The sequence below is a fragment of the Apodemus sylvaticus genome, chromosome 9 (assembly GCF_947179515.1).
Source record: "Apodemus sylvaticus chromosome 9, mApoSyl1.1, whole genome shotgun sequence".
NCBI classification, from domain to species: domain Eukaryota; kingdom Metazoa; phylum Chordata; class Mammalia; order Rodentia; family Muridae; genus Apodemus; species Apodemus sylvaticus.
The window spans coordinates 20,870,160-20,893,454 of record NC_067480.1 but is presented as its reverse complement, the minus strand read 5'-3'; the positions used below and the strand labels follow the sequence as shown (position 1 = coordinate 20,893,454).

At 47.4% G+C, this 23,295-nt stretch overlaps 1 protein-coding gene across 5 annotated transcripts in view; it reads right to left on the bottom strand.

Annotated features, from left to right (window-relative positions):
* The window catches only part of Kif1a (kinesin family member 1A), an 87,887-nt gene extending 78,371 nt beyond the window's left edge, over positions 1 to 9,516 (bottom strand). For all 5 annotated transcript variants that reach the window (XM_052192381.1, XM_052192383.1, XM_052192382.1 and 2 more), the window contains exon 1: positions 9,398 to 9,516. The gene's annotated coding sequence lies outside the window, so the exon portion shown is untranslated. The remainder of the gene's footprint in view (positions 1 to 9,397) is intronic.
* Positions 9,517 to 23,295: the final 13,779 nt, after the last annotated feature.

Genomic DNA, 23,295 nt, shown 5'->3' with positions numbered 1-23,295 from the left:
AGAGCGCACAGATAGTCACCACTCAGTCTATTCGCTCATTTGCATAGATGCCAAGATTTCCCTCAAATTGTAAGTGCAAAGCTTCAGCAGCACTGTTGGAAATCTGCCTGTGGATTCACACCAGGCCAAAGAATCAGAAAAATTCTACAATACCATTTAAAGTAATAACCAAACTACAAAGCACCTAAAGATCATCACTAAAGATCCCATGAAATTTTCACGAAGAAAAATTTAAAACTTGGCCAAAAACATGACAGAAGATCTAAATGAAGAACGATGACCTTTTCCTTTCTGATTTAGTGCACCTGTGTGTGTGTTTGGGGGTGGGGGTGCCTGCAGGCGCATGCGGAGAGCAGAGGTCTCACAGAACCTGTAGCTCCGCCCATTCAGCAAGACTGGCTGTCTTGTGTGCCCCAGGAGCCTTCCTGCCCCTGTCTCCACAGCACTTAGGTCGCAAGCATTGGTGCTGGGGGTTAAATTCGAACCATCCTGTTTGCCTGGCACCACTGAGCCACCTCCCCGTCCTGAGTTATGACCTTTTGTGAAAAACAAAAATTTCAAGAATGTTGACTTTTATGTAAATTAATCTAGAACTTCAGCAAAATTTGAAATGATCTCTTAATCTCTTTTCTAAAACTTGGCAACTTGCTTCTAAAAATGTGTGTGGGAGAAAAAGATACTAGGGGCGGCTGTAACAAGACTGAAGGGAAACAGACCACTGACTCACTGTCCTGGGGCTACAGTTTGCATCTGGACCATGTGACTCCTGCTTATACTACTGGGAGGAGAGGACGTAATGGGTGGTCTTCCAGTCACTGAGGAAGTACTTGACTGGAAAAGGCCCTAGTCCTTCTCTTCTCCTCTCCTAAACACGAGGTAAAAAATGGACTTTTTCATAGTGAACTCCTGCCTTGATATCTCCACGCAGGCCCAAAGCAATGCGTCCATGCAGCCTTGGACCTAAACTCTGAACCTTACTAAACCTTCTCCCTTTGTAAATCAATTCTCTTGGGTGTTTGTTGTAAGAGCAGATACCACATTTGGAGTCTGCTACCTGGGGTCAACCACAACCAAAGAATATTAAAGGGAAATTCGGAAAATTAGCCCTTTCCATGCTTTAAATCAGTTAAGGTTTGTTATTATAATAGCTTCACTGTATTACGAACCAATGCTAACCTTCACTGTGCTCATTCCATAAACTAAAGTTTATCAGATGCACGTGTATAGGAAAAACAGGTCTCTGTGGGGTTTTAAGCGTGCACATGGAGTCTTGGCATGTAAGTCAGGAGATACAATGCAGTACTGGGACTGAGTGGGAAGCTGGCTGAGGTGAACCAACTCCTGTAATCCCATGAAAGGGAGACAAAAAGATGAGGAGGTCTAAGATCATCGTCCACTCATAGCAAGTTCAGGAACATTCAGAGCTACCTGTGATCTCAAGTGGATGGATGGGTGGGTGGGTGGACGGACAGAGGTGGATGGATGATAGAGAGATGACAGATGGATAGATGGATTATAAATTAGATAGATAGGTGAACAGATGATAGATAAATGATAGATGGATGGTAGATTAGATAGATAGATGATAGGTAGGTAGGTAGATGGATGAATGGATGGATGGATGGATAGATAGATAGATGAGATAAATAGATGAGAGATGGATAAATGAATGGATGGATGGATAATAGATGATAGATGGATGATAGATTAGATAGGTAGATAGAAGGATGATAAATAGATGAATAATAGATAGATGATAGGTAGATAGATAGATAGAGGGATGATAGATAAATAGATGGATAGATTGGTAGATGGATAATAGATAGATGATAGATAAGATAGATAGATAGATAGATAGATAGATAGATAGATAGATAGATAGATAGATAGATAAACAGACAGACAGGTGATGCAGGGAGGGATAGAAATCCATCCACACCAGCCTGGCTGAAAAAATGGTGAGTTAGAGTCAGTAAGGGACTCTTAGTCAAAAGAGCAAGATGGGGAAGAGAAGAGCAGGACACCCAAACCCTCCTCTGACCTCTGCATACCTCTGCGTGTACACACATGCTCACAAACACCTGCACACATGTGTGCATGCACACACACATACACACAAACACACAAGATAGCAAATACCTATATATTTAATTTTTGTAAAGTAGTCAGGGTAACACCATCAGGCTACACTCCTGAGGGTGGGGAAAGGGTGAGCTCTCTCAAAGGCAACGTGCACAGTGGTGGGGAAGCCTAATGTGGAGTGTGGGAATGGCAGAGTCAAAGGGAAACTGAGCTGCCTTGGGGGGCTCCCAAGCCAGGGAACATAGTCCACACTGGGACACCAGGGGCATTACTACCAGCGTCCGAGAGTGGCATGGACCAAGTTGCATCTGTATATTCCAGGTTTCTGTATCAACATGGGACAGGGCTGTGCACAGGGAGAACAAGGAAATGTCAAATCTCTGTGGACAGTGGGCAGGAGACAACCATGATGCAATGGCTAAGAGCACGGCCATGGCTCGAACCTAATCCCCAGAGCCATGTGCTAACACATCTTTCCCCAGAGCCGTGTGCTAACACATCTTTCCCCCGAGCTGTGCGCTAACACATCTTTCCCCCGAGCTGTGTGCTAACACATCTTTCCCCCCGAGCTGTGTGCTAACACATCTTTCCCCCGAGCTGTGTGCTAACACATCTTTTTAGGAGGAGGAAACGAATCATTCATGGATTTCATGAGTTAAAGGCTCACCACGGCAATGACTTTAATACAAAATCTCGGGCACACTTGTTCTGTCTTGAGTGGGATAGTTGTAGCTGTTAGCTGCAGTATACGTCCTTCATCATAGCTGAGGGAAGGCAGACACCATGCTCTTTTGATTGTTTTAGTAGTTATATGGTCTCAGGTATTGCATGATAGCTACAGAACTTGAATCAGGTCACATGCAGAAGGCAGACAGGTTGGGTGAGGATGAGGATGAGTAGCAGGTGTTCTTGGCCACCAGGGAAGGATGAGACTCTGCAGAGAATACGTGAGGGCCTCCCTAGCAACCCCGTAGTCTTTACCTAGTGATCTACCTACCTTTGAGAGAAGACAGTCAGCTGATACAGACACACACACACACACACACACATGCCAGAGACATTGAAGAACATGGCATCAACAGGCTCCTCTTCTCGAACACTGAATCATTTCGAAGAATATGAGATGGGAAAATCTGAAATAGAGTTTTCTTCATATCTCAACGGATAAACAGAGTCAAAGGCAGGCCACACCCAAAACCCGCAAAGAGTGAGGAGGGAACCCTTAGCCAACTGACAATCACACTGGCAGGCACACACACCTGCCAGTCACACTGAGACTACAGAAAACGGGAGAAAGCCAGTAGGGACATCCTAGCAAGAGAATAAAGACCATGAATGCTCTGAAGTGATACAATGAATCAAAGGCTGGGGGTGGGGGTGGTGCCCGTGTGGTACTCTTCTCAGGGTTCATGTTTGGGCACCCAAAGAATCCAGAGGAAGGTAAGAGGCATATTGCTCACCCTGAAACTCTACCCCACTGCCACCATCCACCTCAGAACAGGTAGTGCTATTGGGACCATCTGCAGGCAGCTGTAGGCTTTCCCCCCACAAATATTAAAGAGTGCACACAGCCTTCAGGGCAGAGGCTGGGACCAAAACTCTGGTGCTGGGTAGCTAAGTTGGCAGCAGCTACTCTATCACCTGGGCCTGAGCCTGCAAAGGATCCCTGCTCCAGGCAGAGCCCGGCTTAGAGGAAGCAGAGGAATCATAAACATTCCTCTGGGAGGAGATCTAGGAGGAGAGCGAATGTGCAAAGTGTTGAACTTGAGGGAAGCAGCAGAAAACGGTCCCCATAGGAAAGGGAAGCCACAGACTCGCTAAACAAGCCAATGACGTCTCGGCTTCCATACTCAAGCACTTTAGAAAGAGAGCCATCTTCAACTATGGGGCAGGACGCTGAGATGGAAGCAGTTGAGTCAACAAAGGCAATTCGGTAGAGGCAGAATGTAAGAAGGGTGACATACAGAGTTTCAATCCAAAAACTGGAAAGCGATGTCTAAAAGTTTCCCGTGAAACAGAAAAGAAGGCAGCAACACTGGAATCCGAGGAAGAAAGGATGGGAAGACCGAAAATCCATAGAGATCTGATCTTCCATTGAAATGGCCCAGAAGCATCATTGAACATAACACCACTGAGACATTATCCAAGCACATGGCTAAAACCCCATGGAAAATGAAGATGAAGGAGAGTTACCGATGAAGACTCTCATACCCACCTGGATGACCAGGCCTGCGAAGCCACATCCTCCAGAGTTTTGAGGAAATGACTCAGTGCCAGGGTGAGGATGGAACAGAGGCTCTCACACTCACGGATTCGTGCGTCAGTAATAATCAGTCTCACGAGGATGTGCCCCAGCCAAGCAAGATAGAAAACCATCAATAGACAGCCAAGGGGGCCAAGAGTCAGAGGTTTGAGTTGACAAGAGGCAGGGACCAACTGGAAGAAGGTGATGTACCTTAGGCTAATAGTTATCAGTCAGACAGGGAGGTGGTGCCCAGGCCTGGGGTGTCAGGAAAGAGGGGTCTCAGCAGAGCTGTGGAACTCTGGAGACAAAAGAAACCCACTTAATTAAAGACAAGGATATCTGGGGTCTAGAGAATAGAAACCCCTGACCAAGAAAGTATTGCCAGGGGCTGTAGAGATGGCTCAATGGTTAAGAGCACTGACTACTCTTCCGAAGGATGAATAGATTCAATTCTTAGTACCCACACAGTGGCTCACAAACATCTGTAACTCCAGTTCAGGGACACTGTCTTCTGGCCTCCTGGTACAGACATACATGCAAACAAAACACATGTAGGCATAAAATTAAATTTAGAAATATGTATTTAAAAAAGAGAGAGGCCTGCCAAAGTACAGAGGTAATGCACAGGCAATCAAGACTGCAGGACGATGTTCCTCCATGCCCTGGAATCGCCTATTGTAGTTGCTATAGTCCTGCCCCATGCTGGGGACCTGCAGCCCGTGGCTCTAGACTGAGAAGTGAGCAGAAAGTAAGAGCCAGTCACCCAAAGCTACTGCGCCCCCCGCCCAGGGCAGCAGCCTCAGGAGCTGATGGCTACGGGCCCTGTCTAAGGGTCTTACTTTGAACTGGTAACAGGCGATAGGTCATTAAGGCTCACTTGAAAGTGAGTGGATGTAGGGAGTCCTGGCATCCCTCTAGGCCATTTCTGGGCATCTCTGTCTTTCAAGGGGAGGGGACCATGGGGACAGCCAGGGCCACCTAAAGAGAAGGAAGTCCTGTCAAGCCAGCCTCAAAAATTCACAGACCCAAGATGACCCCAGATGACAGTGTAGCCGGCTGCTAACCCTGAGCTTTTGATATCAAAGATGGTAGTCACTGAGTCTTACTGGATGGAAGGAGGTGACACTATGTTGCCCACTCTCCTGGAAGGAGTGAGGAGTGGGGATGTAAGAGAATGAGGGAGGACAGATGAGGGGGTGGAAGGCCGACAGAAGGCACTAAAAGAGCAGCAATGGGTTGGAGTCTGGAAATGTCAAGCATGACTTCTCCGGAGCCCCCGCGGTCTGCATCTGAGAAATGGGCATCCTATTGTTTCCTCGCTGGCATCTGAGAGCGTCAGGTAATGGAATGCACAATAGCATAGCTCAGCCTATGTCATATATATTTCCCCTACTCTCTTCCTAGCCCCAAGCCTAGAAGGGAGAGGAGAGATGAGGAGGGGTGTGGTCTGCATCCTCTGTGCTGCTGGCTTACAGCAAGCTTTCTGAAGGAGGCAGCACCCAAGACACCTTAGGAAGATCTAAGGCTGGGAGAAGAGAGCTATTCAGAAAAGATTCAGACAGGACAAAAACCAAAAACAAAATCAAACCAACAACAAACAAGAATCCAGCAATCCAGGGATGCTGAATGTATGTGTGTCTACACATGTGTTTGTGTGTGTGCGCGTGTGACATATGCAGGTGTGTACACATGTAAACTGCTATGGGGTTTATATCTGGTGTGTGTGGCCAGCCCCACGAGGTGAATGTGGGGAAGATAAAGCCCTTAGAGTCTCAATGACTCTGGCTGCTCCTGACCCTTTGAGCTGACTTATGGTCTGTCCCAGCACAAGGTTAGTGGTAATCCAGGAAGTCCTAGATGAGTGCTGGAACTCTTGATTCTGTCTCTGCCTGCCAGCCACCCTTAGGTGATTTATCAGCATCTCAAACCAGGATGTTGAGAGGTTGGATGAGCTCGGTGGGAACCAGCTTCTAAGGACATGGGCAGCCGGAGCAGGGGGATTCTCGGCTACTTAGTGTCCCTGGTCCTAGTTGCCAGCCTCTTTCTAGAACCTGGGCTGTCATCGCTGTGGGTTCCTGGCATTGGGTAGGACTAAGGATATCTGAGTAGTTGCACGTGAGTCCTGAAATGTGCGCAGGAGACAACATGGGGTGAGGGTTGGGGGGGGGGGAACTTCCAGACCATCCGAATGCCTTGGCCTGTTCACTCTACTCCTGGGCTAAGATTAGAGGCAGGCTGTAAAGGCTTTGCTGAAGGTAGCTCAGGAGCAAAGTACCAGCTGAAGGGACAAGGGGGGTGGGGCCCTGAGAGGAGTCAGGAGGCAAAGGAATCAGGATGGCCTTTGCTGCTGACCTTGACTGGGTCCTCTGTCCCTGCAGCACCGTCACCTGCAGGATTGGCTAGCTAGCTAGCCCTTCTTCCTTGAGTCACCATGAGCCTAGGAGAGTAGTAGTCAGTGAGGCCAAGGGTGGGCTCATGACCCTGGTTTGGGCTCAGGAGTGAAGCGGTAAGCAGGCCAGGTACAGCAGGTGCGGCTGGGGAGTCTCTGTACTGTCCAGTGTGGGCAGTGGGAAGCTCTGTTCCTAGATCTAAGAGCCCTGGTTTTGCCCGTGTCCTAAGGAACACATAAACCTCTAGACACTGCAAATCACATGTTCATATGACAGTTCAGTGGTCCAGGGCCATCCCTGTCCACAGGTGATCACTGAGCCCCTCCCAGTTCTTAGAGAGATGGACTCTGCCCAAAGGCTTGGCTAGGGTACAGGTTTTTGTTGTTGTTGTTGTTGTTGTTTGTTGTTGTTGTTGTTTCTGCAGAATGATGCTCCTTGAATCCTCCTTGTCCTCCTGGGATTTTCCCAGCGCTGGTCAGCCTCATCTGCTACCCTGTCTTTGCTGCCCCTCCCCCAAACCCTGCACAAAAGCCCATGGGAGGACTGCCCAGCTACATTTACAAAACATACACTCGACGGAAGAGTCAGAACAGGCTGGATCCTGAGACCACCTAATCCCCGCTTACTGGCCTGGGACTGAATCCAACACATCAGCTCTGGCTTTGTGCAGAGCGCAGGTCTCCACCTGTCTGAGGCTGGTGCAGTCTGCAGGTTCCACGCTCCTTCTGAGTAGGGCATTAGAACATCCACCCAGCCTGAGCAGTACGGGGGCCGGGGGTGGGGCCGGGGGTGGGGCCGGGGGACAGACCCCACAGTCATATTGCCAGCTCTCACTCTCACACTGGGACCTCTGAAAGCAGCCTCTATGACCAGTGGCCCACAAGCCAAGAAGGACAATCTGTCCTTCAGATTCACCCTCACTACAAGAGTAGGGGGGTCCCCTGCTTTGGGAACAGGGCTCTCCCCAGGTTTTACACGCAGAGGACCCTGAGATTCCTGCCACCTTCTGCCTAAGAAGACCTGGTTTTGTGACCCCACCCACCAAAAGCAAGGAACCTCCCGAGGACCACACTGGCGCAGAGCAAAAGATCTGAGACCTGCCTTGGACCCTGCAGCCCACCTCACCCTGCTGCCGGCTCCACGCCTGCCCTGTCCATCCACCCCTTCCCTACAGCCTGACTAGGGCAGGTGACTAGCCACACCTGCAAAATGGCCGCCGCAGGTGCGGCCCCAGCCCCCCTGAACCCCACAGCTTCCCTGCAGCCGGTGCTGCCTCCTTAGACAGGCGCTGGGCACGTTGCCCTGGCAGCCACCTTCGGCCAGCTCGGAGTGACCGCGGCTTCGGCGGGAGCTTGCGCTGAGGCTGCGGGTCCCCAGGATTGGACTAGCACTAGCCCTGCGCGCAGCAGCGACTCCCAGCACCTCCTCCACCAGCAGCCGCTTGATCCAATCCGCTTGCCCTAGCAGGCCTTTAATCCCAGCAATGCGGTCCCCTCTTAGGAAGGCTAGCCGCTGGGGGACGGGTCCTCTGATCCCTACTGGGGGAAAAAAATTCCCCATTCCTGGGGACGTGGGCGCGCATCGGGTCCGCGCCCGGGCGACGTCGCGCCGGCGCCCAGCAGGCCCCATGACTTGGCAATCCCTCTGTCCCCTCCCCCTCCCGCTCCTGCGGCCCCCAGCAGCCTGCACCTCACTGCACCGCAGACCCACCCTCTCCCTTAGCCCTAATGTGGTCCCTGCCCCTTCGGGAGCAGAGGGCGGTGGCCTTCCCCAGGGAAGCAGTTGGGGAGAGGAGTGGCTTAATGAGGGAATGCGAGGGTCTTCACAGTGTTCCTAGACAACTGACGCCAGACGCCCGGAGACCTCTGTCAGCCCAGACTTCGCGTCCCTAAGCCCCCTCCCTCTAGCCCGGGACCACACCTGTTACTGGGGCACTGGCTTTGTAGCCGCCAGGCGTGTCTGCGGGTGGTTCCTCCTGCACAGTGTCTTTTCTGGAATGGAAATGGGGTCTCGGGGGGAGGGGAGGAGCGTCGAGAGCACTAGGAGTGATGGGCAGTCACCAAGTGCGCATTAAGCCGGTGGCCTGGCCGGGGCGCCGCATCCCACGCCCTGCCCGCCTGTTTTGCTGTCGGCTCCAGCATCTGCCCTCCCCCGCCGGGGACCAGAGCGGCTGCCCCGCGCACTCTCCCCCTAGGGCCCGGATCCGCAGCCGCGCCCCATCACGACACCCCTCAGCCTCTTCCTGGCCCCTACTCGGCACCTCTGCCTCCCCTCCCCCGCGATTCCGTCGCATCCCTCTGGGTAGCTCCTCTGCAGTGGAGGGAGGGATATGGAAGAAAGGAGGCTGTGCCCAGATCTGCTTGCTTCTCTAGCTGGCGACCTCCACCCACATGGGCCAAGGGTCGAGCCTCAGCAAAGGAGTCTATTCTGGGACCCCTGAAAAGCTTCTCAGGAAGCACCGACACCCCTGAATTCGCCCCTTTGTTCTTCTAAGAGGCGGAGGAAGGTCGGGGGGAAGGGAAGCCGCAGCTCCAAGCCCGCGCTTCGGGCTGCGACAAGGACATTGGCGTTGGCCCGGAATCTCCCACCCGAGGCACATTTAGTGCGGGTGCCGGATGCCAGGGACAGGTGGCGGATGGTGAGTGCGGATGGCGACAGGCCGACTGGGCAGTGTCCTTACCTCTCAGGCGTCACTGGTGATGGCTGTGCATGGGCACCGGTACCGGAGAGGGTCCCCGAGCCTGAAACTGATGCTTCTTGCTGGCTGCTCTCGGTGCTGTGACGGCTGCACCGCGTGATGAGCTCCGCGCCCCCCAGCCCGGCCCGCCCCAAGCCCCTCCCGATGCGCTGGTTGGCTGCTCGCTGCGTCCGAGCCTCAGCCGTCAGCTGGTTTGTCGCACAGGGAGAAGGACGGGCGGGCGGGCGTAGCGGCTGCAGAAGAGACGAGGCTGGAGCGGGAGGGGGCTGGGACTGGGCTGTGACATCACCAGTGAGAGGTGGGAGACGGACGCCTGTAATCGGGTGCAGCACCCCCTCGCTCAGCGGTGCCTTTCCTTCACAGAGGAGAGGTACCCGGTGGCGCCCAGCTGAACCTGCCCGCAGACCCGGAACCCTGCCTCGTGCTGACTGCTTTCAATTGAAATCATAAAAACTGTAAAACATCCATTTGCAGGGCCAAGAGACATCAACACAGGCTTGTTGTAGGATGGGGAGCAGCTGGGATGGGGTTGAGGTCCATCTTTCACTGAAGAGGGGAATTAGGGGCGGGTTAGGGATTTGGACTCCAAGTATTAACAGGTGGGTCTTAAAATTCTTTTCTGGCGTTTGGGCCCGATCACCAGAGGAAAGAGCATTGCAGAGAGCTCTGCTGACGGGGTGATGCCACAGATGGAGGGCTGACCTGCACCTCTTTCCGTCACACATCCTTCCATCGGGTGGAGATCTCCTCCTTGTCCCCCCTCCCTGTCCCATGGGTCTTAGACCGTCATCACACACTGTCACTCCAGCCTAAATCCTCTGGGCCTCAACCTACACGCCACCGTGGATCTTCAACGACAGACCTCAGCCTTCACCAAGGCTCCTCGGATTTTCCTTTTTCAGTAAGGGTTGGCTCGCAGCTCTGTGAACTACAGGGCCAGCCACAACCCAGGGCTGAGGAACTGGGATAAGGCCCATGGTCAGCTCGCCCACCAGGACTCCCCGCACTGCGGTGGTGGGAGTGATGGCGTCTTGTTACCATAAAACTAGGGTTTCAAGCTTCCTCTTCCAAAAGCCCCTGCCAGCAGCATCCTCTGGCCCTGGCAGTTTCTGGGCACTTTAAAGGTTGTCCCAGCAGCCTGAGGGAGGAGGTGTACAGCCTCAGTTCACAACAGTGTAACAAGAGCCCGGTAAGCAGCACCGGCCAGACCCTCCATCTTCTGACTGAGACTCTACCCTTTCCCACCCCACCCCTCCAAAGCCGGGGTGGGGGCAAGCTTCACCTCTTTCTGTTCCCCAGTATCACCCGAATAAGGATGCCTTCAAGGATGACAGTCACGGTGTTTATGACTCCATTTTCCGCTGCACTTGTTAATCCCGGCAAAGCTTTTTCTAGACATTTATTTCATTTGGATATTTGAACTGCTAGCATGTGGAGGTATGTTCACTACTTTGGTCGTTGCTGTGACAAAAGCAACTAACAGAAAGAAAGGGTTTATTGTCGTGCACGGCTTGAAAGGGTATACTGTTCATCGCAGCGGGAAGGCGTGTTTCTGGGAGATCCAGTTAGCAGGAGCCTGAGACAGCCAGTCCAGTAGTGTCCGCAGTAGGGAAGCAGAGAGCAAGGAATGCTGGTCCCAGATCACTTCCTTTTCCAGTCACTTCAGGACCACAGCCCGGGAGACAGCGCTGCCCACATTTAGGCTGGGTTTTCTCTCCTTTCTGGAAACACCTCATAGACAAAGTCCTCCTGGTAGTTTAAACTCCAGCCAGGTTGCCAATGAAGACTGACCGCCACACTCTTCTTACACCTGTTGTGTCTGTACTTTAAAAAAAAATTCCATGCTATACACATCCCTTCCACTTTGTGTAGTGTGCGTGATGCATTCATGAGTGAGACCACATGTGTGTACAGGTGCATTGTATGTGTGCACACACGTGTAACAGACAGATGTTGACAATGAGTATCTTCCTCAGTTGCCCACCCAGTTTGCTGATCTATTTCTTCAGCTCTATCCAGAGATCACACACACACACACACACACACACACACACACACACACACGCACACGTACACGCACACGCACACACATACGTGCGCACGCGCGCGCGCACACACACACACACACACACGCGCGCGCGCACACACACACACAGGCACACACACACATGCAAGGATCAGGATTCCAGGCAGACCACCACACCTCCCCACATTATTCAGATCCAGGTCCCGGAGGGGGGAGCATGAACTCCAGTCCCTCAGGCCTTTGAAGCAAACACGTACCTACTGAGCCATCTGCCCAGCTCCTATTTCTTCTTTTCTGTATGCTTTTAAAATATTGTCAGCAGTCCATCATGAGTTCCGTGACTCTTCTTGGTTTACTTATTTCTGTTGTCATCTGTTTCCTTCATCTTTGGATTCTGTTTGTAGCTCTCTCTCAGAGCCTTTCAGTATTCTAAGATTTCAGTATCTAAAGTCTATACAGTATCTAAAGTAGGTCTCCTTCTACAGTCCTGCCTTGGACATGCCTAGCAAATTTGCTATGTTTTCACAATCATTATGATCTAAATGTTTCTTTGTGTCCCTAGTGACCTCTCTTGAGTAATTTTACTTTCCAGCTGTGTTTGGTTGCAAACTTTTGTTACCACTTTCTAATTAAACTTTATCACAGCAGGACCTCAAAGTATAACCAGTGAAGATCCTAGCCAGAAGTAAATGTGTGAACACAACAAGTGTTCTTGTGTCCATGTGCACGCAGAAGCCTGGAGACAAGAAGGGGGCATTGGATCCCCCGGAACTGGAGTTACAGAAGACCATAAGACTCCATGTGGGTGCTCAGAATGGAACCCTGACCCTCTTTAACAACTCAGTTGCTTCTCCCGTCCCTACTAGCTTTTTATGCTAAAATTTCTGTATTTTTTTAGTTACCCGCTCTTGGAATTTGGATTTTTATTTTACTGTATTTTATTCTTTAATTTGTTTATTTATGTTTATTTATTTGTTTATTCTTTGGTTTTTCAAGACAGGGTTTCTCTGTGAAGCCTTTGTTGTCCTGGAACTCACTCTGTGGACCAGGCTGGCCCTGAACTCACAAAGATCTGCCTGCCTCTGCCTCTCGAGTGTTAGGACTAAAGGCATGTGCCTTCACAGCCCAGTCAATTTTTGGAATTTTTAAGTATACTTTGCTTCTACCTTTTAATCTAACTCAATCTACTTATAATAATCAGCTATATCATCATATATAAAATATTTAATAATTCAATAGTGTTCTTATTTCTCACTGAATATTCTGAGGTTTCTTCTGCTGAATTATGTTTACTTTTATTCTTATTGGCTATTGCCTTGAACAGAATATTCATTTTTATTTATCCTATATACAAATTTAAAACTTTTTTTAAAAAATTATATGTGTGTTTGAGTGTATGCACTTATGCAGGTGACTTCGGAGGGCAAAAGAGGGCACCAGATCCTCTGGAGCCGGAGTCAGAGGTTGTGAGCCACACAATATGGATGCTGGGAACTAGACTCAGATCCTCTACAAATGTAACAAGTGTTCTTAACTGCATAGCCATCTCTCCAGCCCCAACAAGTCGGCATTGTTGTTGTTGTTGTTACTATAATAAATTATCTAAAACAGTGTTAGCAGATGACTGGAGGTTTCTGGCACAACTGGGGAGGGGTGACTTGGCCCTCTGGTGAGGGCTGCAGATCTTTGCAGGAGTGTGTTGGAGCAAAGTCTTTATCCCTGATGCCATCAGGGCTTCCCGCTGGGCTCCACCTTCTAGAAGTCCATGTCCCCTGACCACAATGCCACCTGCAGTCAGGCCTTCCTTTATGCGGGACACTCATTGTACAGAGCACACACCAGCAGGGAATGTATATTTCTTGTGTTCACCTGGGCATCACTTTGGCCCTTTCTTCCGTCTCCCGGGCACTGTGGAGTCTGTCTAGACTTACAATTAAGGCATAAATTCTTTCTTCATTCCCTGGATCCTTGTTTTAAACCAGTGAACACACATTCTGAAATACGTGACTCTTTTTTTGTCTCATTCTCCATGTTTGTGCAGAGACTAGGTCTCAGCCCTGGCTGCTCTAGACTCTGCTACGTAGCTGAGAATGATCGTGAGTGTCTGGTATGTACTGCCTTACCTAGCTCCATATTTCTTGAAGCTTCCTTTATGTTTATATTATATATGAAATGTAAGCCAGGTTCTAACATTAACCCTGGCTGGAAATTATTCTGAATCCTCACAAGGCAGGAGAATTGCAATATTTCCAGGCCAATTTGGTCTACAGAGTGAGAGTTTACCATACACACACACACACACTCTACAGAGGAGAAGGAAAGCACTGGTGAACTCAAAGAAAATACGAGAGAACATAGAAACATAAAATTAGAACAAAAGAGAAAACAACAGATTTAGAGTTAGAGAAACACCCTACAGGAATAACTTGAAAATACATATGAACTGAATGGTTTTGTGAATAAATCAACTGGAACCCAAAAGAGCATCCCTGGAGGAGCAGCTCCCCATAGACTTGGCCGGGAGAACTCCACATTCTTTCCAACATAAAAATAGTCTAAAATCTCCTGGTGTTGACGAAAGTGATCTACAGCCCTGAAAGGAAGATGTCCATGGAAGCCCTTTTAGAAGTCAGAAAATGCCTGGTGGGGAGGCCTTGGTGAATCCCCCTACATGTTTTCTGGTAATAATAACATAGTAATCACACCATGACTGGGCAGAACCCAGTACTGCCTTACATGCCACATTGTGGCTAAATTCTTTGGATGGAAGTAGTCAGGACTAGGGGACACAGCTAAGTTGTCAAATGTTTGTCTATCTTGTATATGGACCTGACTTTGGTCCTCAGTACAAAAATAAATAAATAAATAAACAAACAAACAAACAAATAAATAACCCTTTGACTGTCTCTTCTACTACAGAGGAAAGAGATGCTCTGTAAGGTCTCACTGGACAAATCAGCCTTGGGGCAACCAGAGCAGATGTCAGCCCAACCCTCCATCAATTGTGTGACCTCTGCAGGTTTTTGTCCCTTGTGCTAGGCCTCCTCTGCTAGTGGGAGAACAAAATCACCCTCAGGCAGCAGCATACAAGGCAAAATGAATTAGTGCCCATGAATGCCCAGCCTGGGGCTGGGCACACGGTAAAATCCATATAAATAAGACTTAACAATAGTAAGGCACTAAAATAGCTCCCCTCATCGTAAGGATGTACACTCATGCTTGACTCAGGTATCAGCCTACACAACTAGAAAAGAGAAGAAAATGTGACTTAGAAGATAAATATTCATATCCATCTCTGTGCCCTGAAGTTTCTACAATTCTTATTACGTATGGCGTATAGGACCATCTTTTGCTCCATATTTTTTTCCTAGACCAAATCTTTGGTTCCCAGACTGGGCTTCTCTTCTTGAACCTTCAAGAACATGGAGTAGTTTTGTTCCAATGAGAAAAATTTGGTGTGCCCTTGGGCAGTTTCAGGTTTGTCATGGAAAGCTTAAACTGTGGCCTGAAGCTGGAAACTTTCAACCCCATCCCTTAATCCTTGGGGGTAGTGAGGCTAGGGGTGAGTTCATATCGGATCACACCTACCGGGTGAAGATGATGGACTGACTGTTACCCTCCAGCTTCTACCTGCTTCAGCTATTCTGTTACAGGACCCACACAGACATAACCATCAGTGAGACAGTATTAAGAAGTGGCATCTTAGGAGGAAGTTGGGTGGGAAGAGCAGAGCCCTCCTGGGTGAGATTTTTGCTTGGTACCATTTAGCACCAACTGTCCCTGCTGGCTTTATGTTTGAAGTTTTGTTCCTCATGGGTGGGACTGATTTGTAAGGTTGTGGAATGTTTGGGAAAAGGAGCCTAGCTGAAGAAAATGGGCTACGGGGGGTTGTAACCTGCCTTGTTTTTTGTCTGCGTCCAGTTTTCTTCTTCCACTGAGACCTGGCTATAGACTCCAGTCACCAAGGAGCCATGTGTTCAAATGCCTTCCTGGACTGGCAAACAGGAAGCCAAACGAACACTTTCATTCTTCTGAAGCTGTTGGAAGTTCCAGGGGGAGATCACAGCTTAGAATACGTTATGATCTAAAGAAGAGCTTGCCTCCGTCAGGGAAGGCCATCCTACTCAGCTGAACACAACGCTTCTAGAAGGACAGAGTTTGAAGGAGGCCACTGTCCTGGCTGGTTTTGTGTGTCAACTTGACTCAATCTAGAAGTATCAGGGGGAAGGAGCCTCCACTGAAGAAATGCCTCCATGAAACCCATCTGTAGGTCACGTTCTCAATAAGTGATCAATGAGGAAGGGCCCCGCTCATTGTGGATGAGACCATCACTGGGGTTGGTGGTCCCAAATTCTATAAGAAAGCAGGCTGAGCAAGCCATGAGGAGCAGGCCAGTAAGCAGCACCCCTTTATGGCCTCTATGTCAGCTCCTGCCTCCAGGATTCTGCCCTGCTTGAGTTCCTGTCCTGACTTCCTTTGGTGATGAACAGCAATGCAGCAGTGTAAGCGAAGTAAACACTTTCCTCCTCAACTTGCATTTTGGTCATGGTGTTGCATCTCAGCAAAACCCTAAGACAGCCACCTAGCCAGCCAGATGAACTGAATTAAACATCATGAACAGTAAGATGGCAGATGTCACAGCTAGGTGGCTCTTACCCACTTCTTTTTTTCTTTAAATTGTAAGTGTACGATAATAGAGCAAAATGTGAGATTTTCTAGTTTTTTTCCCTATTGCTGTGATAAACAACATGACCAAAAGCAACAAGGAGAGAAAGGAGGTTTATTTCAGTTTATTTAGAAAGGGGATGTATTTCAGTATTTCTGTAAAGACATCATGAACTGAAATCAGGGCAGGAACTGGAGGCAGAGCCTATGGGGCACTGTTGTTTAATGTCTTGCTCCCCACGGCTTGCTCAGATTAGTTTTTTATACAATCTAGAACCACCTACCCAGGGGTGAGACGGCCAACAGTGGGCTGGGCTATGTCAATCATTAATCAAGTAAATGTCTCACAGATGTGCTCATCAGCCGATCTGATGACGGCAATTTCTCAATTGAGGGTTCCTCTTCGTAGATGTCTGAAGTTTGTATTAAGTTGACAAAAGCTAACTAGCACACTGGGATGTTTTGATAAATTATTTAGAGGCAGGTATGAATAGTTAAGCCTGCTTTTTGTTTTGCAAGGTTAGCAGGACTATGGGACCTGTTGGGAATGAGAGGTGACATTCACTGTTTCACTTTTAATAAATGGTCTTCCTCTGTCTGTGGTTTGAATTTTTAAGTTTTGCTCAGTTCCATCGCTTTCTCACTGGCAGAGTCTAGAGTACTGATGAAAAGAAAATTTTATTTTCTTTAATTTTTTTAGTAATGTTCTGAATTTACCCTGCTTTTAAAAAAAGAGGCTTCCAATAAAAAACAGAAAAAGCTTTAAACATCTTACTAGAGGTTTAGACATCTAAAGTATCATGCCAAGTCATGCCAAACAAATAGCAGGTTACATCATACAAAATTCCTGTTGTCTCAAGCCTGTGACAATATCACGAAAGGTTCAGCCACTCTCAGGATTCCTTCATTGTCTGTGGTTCTTTGTGTAGGCTGAAGCTTTGATGATTTTCCCATGCCCTTTAATATCTCTATTGCCCTTGTTCAGCTGTTTGGGCGGTCAAGATGGCGAGACTCTGGTTGCAACATCTGAAATCCATAGGAGCCAGTAAACTCACAGAAAACTCCCTGGTCCTCTGGCTCTTATGAACTTTCTGACCCCTCTTCTGTAATGATCCCAGAACCTCGGGTGCAGAAACTTTAGATGTAGCCATTGGGTCAGGGCCCCCACAGCTCTGCATTTTGATTGGTTGCAGGTTTCTGTAATGGGTCCCATCTGTTGTAAAGAGAAGTTTCCTTTATGAGAGTTGGGTGTCAGGACAAATATTTAGAAAGTAATTAGTGATTATGCTTTGTTGTTGTTGTTGTTGTTATCGTTAAGTGGTGGTTGTATGTTCTCCTCCAAGACCCATTACCCTACACAAAGAACCACTACAGGCAACTAAAGATGGCCACAAGCAGGCGCAAACTCTTTCTCAGGAAAGAATACAGCAATTTTTTACCCAATACCAAACTGTCAGATCTGTAAACACACATACATGGAACCTACAAACTGGACAGGTTGTGTTTATACATTTAGGAATGCATGTGTGTGTGTGTGTGTGTGTGTGTGTGTGTGTGTGTGTGTGTAAAACAGTTAATGAAATGAGAGGCCATACATTTGAAAGAGAGCAAAATGGGGTATATGGGAGGTTTTGGAGGGAATAAAAAGAAGAAATAATGTAATTATGTTATGATCTCAAAAAATATTAAAGATTCAATCACATAAAAAGTCATAGAAAAGCAAGTCAATACATCAGAAGAACTCAAGTTCTCAGAGGAAAGGGACAACCAACCTTTCAGAGGCCGCCCACCAAGAGGAAAGTCAAATGTGGAAGATTTGCCCAAGCTGAGCCCAGGGAAGAGCTGGGACATCCAGACAGCTATTGTGAAGGTCTAGAGGATCAGGAGAAGCGATCAGGGATTCGGTGGACATGGAAACAGGAAGTCAGCAAAATAACCATCTCACCCAGGGCAGTCTTTTGGGAAGACCTGCCGGGCATCCTTCAAGGCGGCGTGAGGTGGGTCAGGAGACCGTCCAGCCTGCGCAAAAGGGAAAGGGTAGAAAGATCCCTGAAAGACACTGAAATAATATTTGAAGTTGTCCTATCTTAAGATGCAAAGAATCAAATCTAGAGATCAAGAACAAAAGAAGCCTTGGAATCCTTTTTTGAAGGGTGAACCTTGAAGGTTTATTGCCAAATCGCTCCGGAGATTGAGATGATGCTGATAACTCAAGCTAATACCCATGCTGGGCTCTGCCTTGAGCCAAGCCCCTCCAGCCACGCCCCACAGGAGGCCTGGTTACCGTAGTAACCTCTTTGGTAGTTGCTAGACTCCCTGCCCCGCCCTTCACGAGAGCGTGTCGCCTTGGCAACTGTGGGGCAGACTCTGGGAGCCCGTGAGATCTCAAGCCTGGTCTTGCCTGGCTCTTGGAGGAAGAAGGACTGCTGGGGTCCAGCAGGTTTCTGAAGTGCCAGAGTCTGGGGCGCTCTGAGGGATAGCATTTGCTCACCACATTTGCTTACCGTTGGGTAGAGATGCAGCCTCACAGATTGAACAATGGAAGCCCTTAGGGATTCAAAGCTTCTCGGTACAGATAGGAAAACTGAAACCAAGATAGGAAAACAAGAGGAGAGACTTGCCCCCACCTCCGGCAAAGTTTCTTCTCCACACTAGGTCTCTCAGGACTAAGTCACCCCAACTTGGCTCAGATAGTTCCCTAGGGTGACTGAAGGGCACTATTGCTGCCCCTGTGGCGGGTCTGGATTCACCCAGAGCTAGCTAGCTCCCTGATGTCCTCGGTGTCCTTATTCTGCTCCAGGTGCTGTTTGGCTGCTGGACAATTATGGCAGGCAGCTTCTGTAACGGACCGTACTTTTTCCTCAGCTTTCCCTAAACCGTGTTCCCAGTGTACTTACTTTTTTTTTAAACTCTTTGAGCTATTTTATGCTTGGCTTATTTAAACTAATCTTTTACATGGAGGGGGGGGGTCTTTGATCTTTGTTTGCTTCTTTGATCAATTTTATCGTATAGCTATAACCTCATATATAAAGTGACTAGCTCTGACTTTTGGAAATACTGGTCTTTATTATCTAAATTGTTACAACTTTTATTTATGGATACTTGATCTGTTTTATTATATTGGATTTGTACTAGAACCTAAGTGGAAAGTCACATTGCAGAAGAAATTAGATAATGACTGTATTGGCTGGTTTTGTGTGTCAACTTGACACAGGCTGGAGTTATCACAGAGAAAGGAGCTTCAGTTGAAGAAGTGCCTCCATGAGATCCAGCTTGAATTCCAGTCCTGACTTCCTCTGGTGATGAACAGCAGTGTGGAAGTGTAAGCTGAATAAACCCTTTCCTCCCCAACTTGCTTCTTGGTCATGGTGTTTGTGCAGGAATAGAAACCCTGACTAAGACAATGATATAGTAATTTTTTAAAAACATGTAAACAAATTCTCTTTCTCATATACCGAAAATTAATAACAGTGATAGAAACAGGAGATTAGACTTGTTAGACATCAGAATTTTCTAGGTCTTGTTGGCATAGCGGACTCTCTCACCTGCTCTTGGGACCCTTTATCCCCTGCTGGGTTACCTTGCCCAGCCCTGATATGAGAGTTTATGAATAGTTTTCCTGTAATTTGTTTTGTTAAGTCCGTTGTTATCCCTGGCAGGCCTGCTCCTTTCTGAAAGAAAACGGATGAGCAGTGGACTTGGGAGAAAATGAAGGGAGTGGGGATTAGGAGAGGAGGAAGAGGAAACTACAGTCCATCTGGATATTGTACAAGAGAATAATAAATAAATAAACAAATAAATAAATAAATCATAATTAGAAAGAGAAATGGGTCCCCATGGTATCACATATTTCCTTTTTTATTAGTGAATAATTTTAAAGTCCTAAATAATTCTGCTGTAGGAGACCTTAAATATTTGTTTAACCCAGAAGCACCAGCCATTAAAGTTTTAGAACACTGTGGAAGTCAAATCAGAAACGGATGTCCTTGCACATCTGGATAAGGAGTGTTAGGCCAAGCCTCTGACTATTTCTACGGAGAATAAGTGGAGTTAAAGTTGCTTTAAGTTCTCAGACATCTGCATGCTGCAGGACCTCTTTGAGGGTTTGATTTGTTACATCTTAACATTGTTTAGTTTCAGTAGAAACACAATAATACAAATGATTGGGTCATAGCTTCTTTTGTTTGATTGTTTTGGAAAAAGTTTGTCTAAGAGTTTGAATTTAAAATATAAGCAGTTCTCCCAAGTAAGGTTTCTTTTAGATTTTAAATAAGTTTTTGTCATTTTAAAGAGTAGATATTTATTTATTTATTTATTTATTTATTTATTTATTTATTTATTTTTGGAGACGGGGTTTCTCTGTAGCCCTGGCTGTCCTGGAACTCACTCTGTAGACCAGGCTGGCCTTGAACTCAGAAATCTGCTTGCCTCTGCCTCTTAAATGCTGGGATTAAAGGTGTTCACCACCGCTGCGCTGCCCGGCAAGAATAGATTTCTTTGGGCCAAATTGTGCTGAATAATGAGGACATTCTCTTGTAGACAGTGTGGGGAGGAGAGCTATCTTTTTTAAACATGAAAGCTAGATTTGAGTATGGTGGGGGTAAGCAAACAGTCCTAGCAAAACCACAATTAATGAAGAGACTTAATGCCCTCATCTACAGCTGTTAAATCAAGACTAGCATTATTTTTATCATTCAGGGGCACACCAAGGCGAACAGTGCATCACTGGTCCTCTTGTTCAGGATTACTTTGGCTCTCCCGGGTCTTCTGCAGTTCTGTGTGGACTTTAGAATTTTTTCTATTTCTGTGAAGAATATTGTGAGGATTTTGATTGGGATTGCACTGAATCTGTAAATCATTTTTGGGGGGATCGCCATTTCCCCAACATTGCCTTTAACAGTCCATAGGCTTTGGGAGGTCTTTCCCTCTTCCAGTGTCTGCCTCTATCTCTTTCTTTCATGATTTTCAAGTTTTCACTGTAGAAGTCTTTAGGCCCCTTGGTTAGGTTTATTTCTAGATAACTTTTTGAGGCTATTGTGAATTCTCATCCAGGTTTCCATGATCTGTTTCTTAGGGTGGTTGTTATTGGTTAGAAAGAGGCTTTGATGAGTTAATTTTGTATCCTGTCCCTTTACTGAAAATACTGCTTATTTCCAGAAGTTTTCTGGTAGAATTTTGGGCTCTCTCGTGTCATCTGAAGACTAGGATGATTTTACTTTTCCTATTTGTATCCCTTTATTACTTTCCCATCTCTTTTTGTGTATTCTACCTGTGGCTGGTGAGGTCATGGACCCTAAAGGAGATCTTACTACTGACACATTCCCAAATTAATCTAGTTCCCAACTGTATTCTAAATAGCTATCTTTCTATCCATATGTAAGGGTAGTTCTCAGCCCATATCAAAGAAGCTTGGTTTTACAGCATTCTGAGACTGTTGTGTTTTATAGAAGAAGCTAGGATTTGTTGATAGAGTGTGGTATGGTGTGGTGGGAGGGATTCCTCAATCGGGGAGCCCATGCTGAGGCATCCCTTCCCCTGAGGTACCAGGCATAGTATAGAATAGAGTTTATTTGGTGGTATGGGGAGGGGGGTTGAGAAAGACACACACACACACACACACACACACACACAGAAAGAGAGAGGGGAGAAGGGAGGGAGGGAGGGAGGGAGGGAGGGAGGGAGGGAGGGAGGGAGAAGGCTAGAAGAGGGAAAAGGGGGTCAGGGAGAGAAGAGAGAGAGAAGAGAGAGAAGGGCCAGAGAGAGCGGGGAGAGACTAAACAGCCTCTTTATAGCAAGTCAGAGCTACCTGGCTGTTGCTAGGTAACCGTTGGGCAGGGTCTAGAAGGAATGCTAACAGAGACCACCACAGAAATCCATAACTGATCAAAATATAGAGAAATAATCATGGGGTTCACAGACACCATGAATACATCCCCTGCAGCTAATGATCAGGGGACATCACAGGCGATGAGGCAGGATTGTAAAAGCTGGAGGAAACAGAGGTCTGCTGTGAGACTTTTGTCTCCCAGAGATGATGTGGAAGCTATACCTGTGATACTTCAACAGTATGAGTGCCTAATAAACAAGACCCAGACAATGACAATACCAACAGACATGCTAAAATGTGGAAATGGAAATATCTCACAGGGCCCCATCTCTAAACAGTGATGTAACTAAGAACTTCAGAAAGAGGGAGACCTAGTCTTCCCAGTGATGGGCCCCCTAATTGGTCACCCAATACCAAATAGTTAGCTCTGAAATCATATACATACATGCAACACTAAACAGGCTCATCAGATTGTACATGCATAGTTATGAATATGTGTAACAACAATAATAATAGAAAAGAGGACATGAGCTAAAAGGGGATTCCAGAGGAATTGGAAGAAAAGGAGGTGAGTGATAATGTCTTAGTTACGGTTGCTGTGATGAAGCACCATGACCAAAAGCAAGTTGGGGAGAAAAGGGTATATCTGGCCAGGACACTGAAGCCAGGACAGAATGTCAAACAGGGCAGGAATCTGGGGCTGATGCAGAGGCTATGGAGGGGTGCTGCTTACTGACCTGCTCCTCTTGGCTTGCCCAGCCTGCTTTCTTCTGAATCTAGAACCACCAGGCCAGGGATGGTGCCACCCACTATGAGCTGGGATTTCTCACATCAACCACTAATTAATAAAATGGTCTACTGTCTTGTGTGCAGCTCAGTCTTACAGGGGCATTTTCTCAATTGAGCTTCTCTCCATCTGATGACTCTAGCTTGTGTCAAGTTGACATAAAACTAGCCAGTACAGATAGAATTATGACTTAACTAAAAAATTTAATGTTACTTATTGAGAACCATTTAAAAAATAAAAGTCACGAGGCAGAGAAAGAGAAGAGAAAAAGACTAGGAACAAAAAAAAAAAAAAAGTATAGATTCCTGGACAGACATCATCCACCTGCCCAAGTCTGTGACAGGATTCTCTTCCTGAGGCCCAGCCCCATCGCTGACCTGTCTCTTCTCTTGAGTCAGACATCACTGACCTGACACCATTACAGCCCTTCACCTAGTATCTGGTCATCTCTAACACCGGGATAGCTTTTTCTTTTCGTAGGCATCTCCAAGGGTTTCCTCTTCCTAAATGACTCTAGATTATGTCAACAGTAACCTAAAACTAGCCAGTACAGGTGGGCAATACATGGCTAAAGA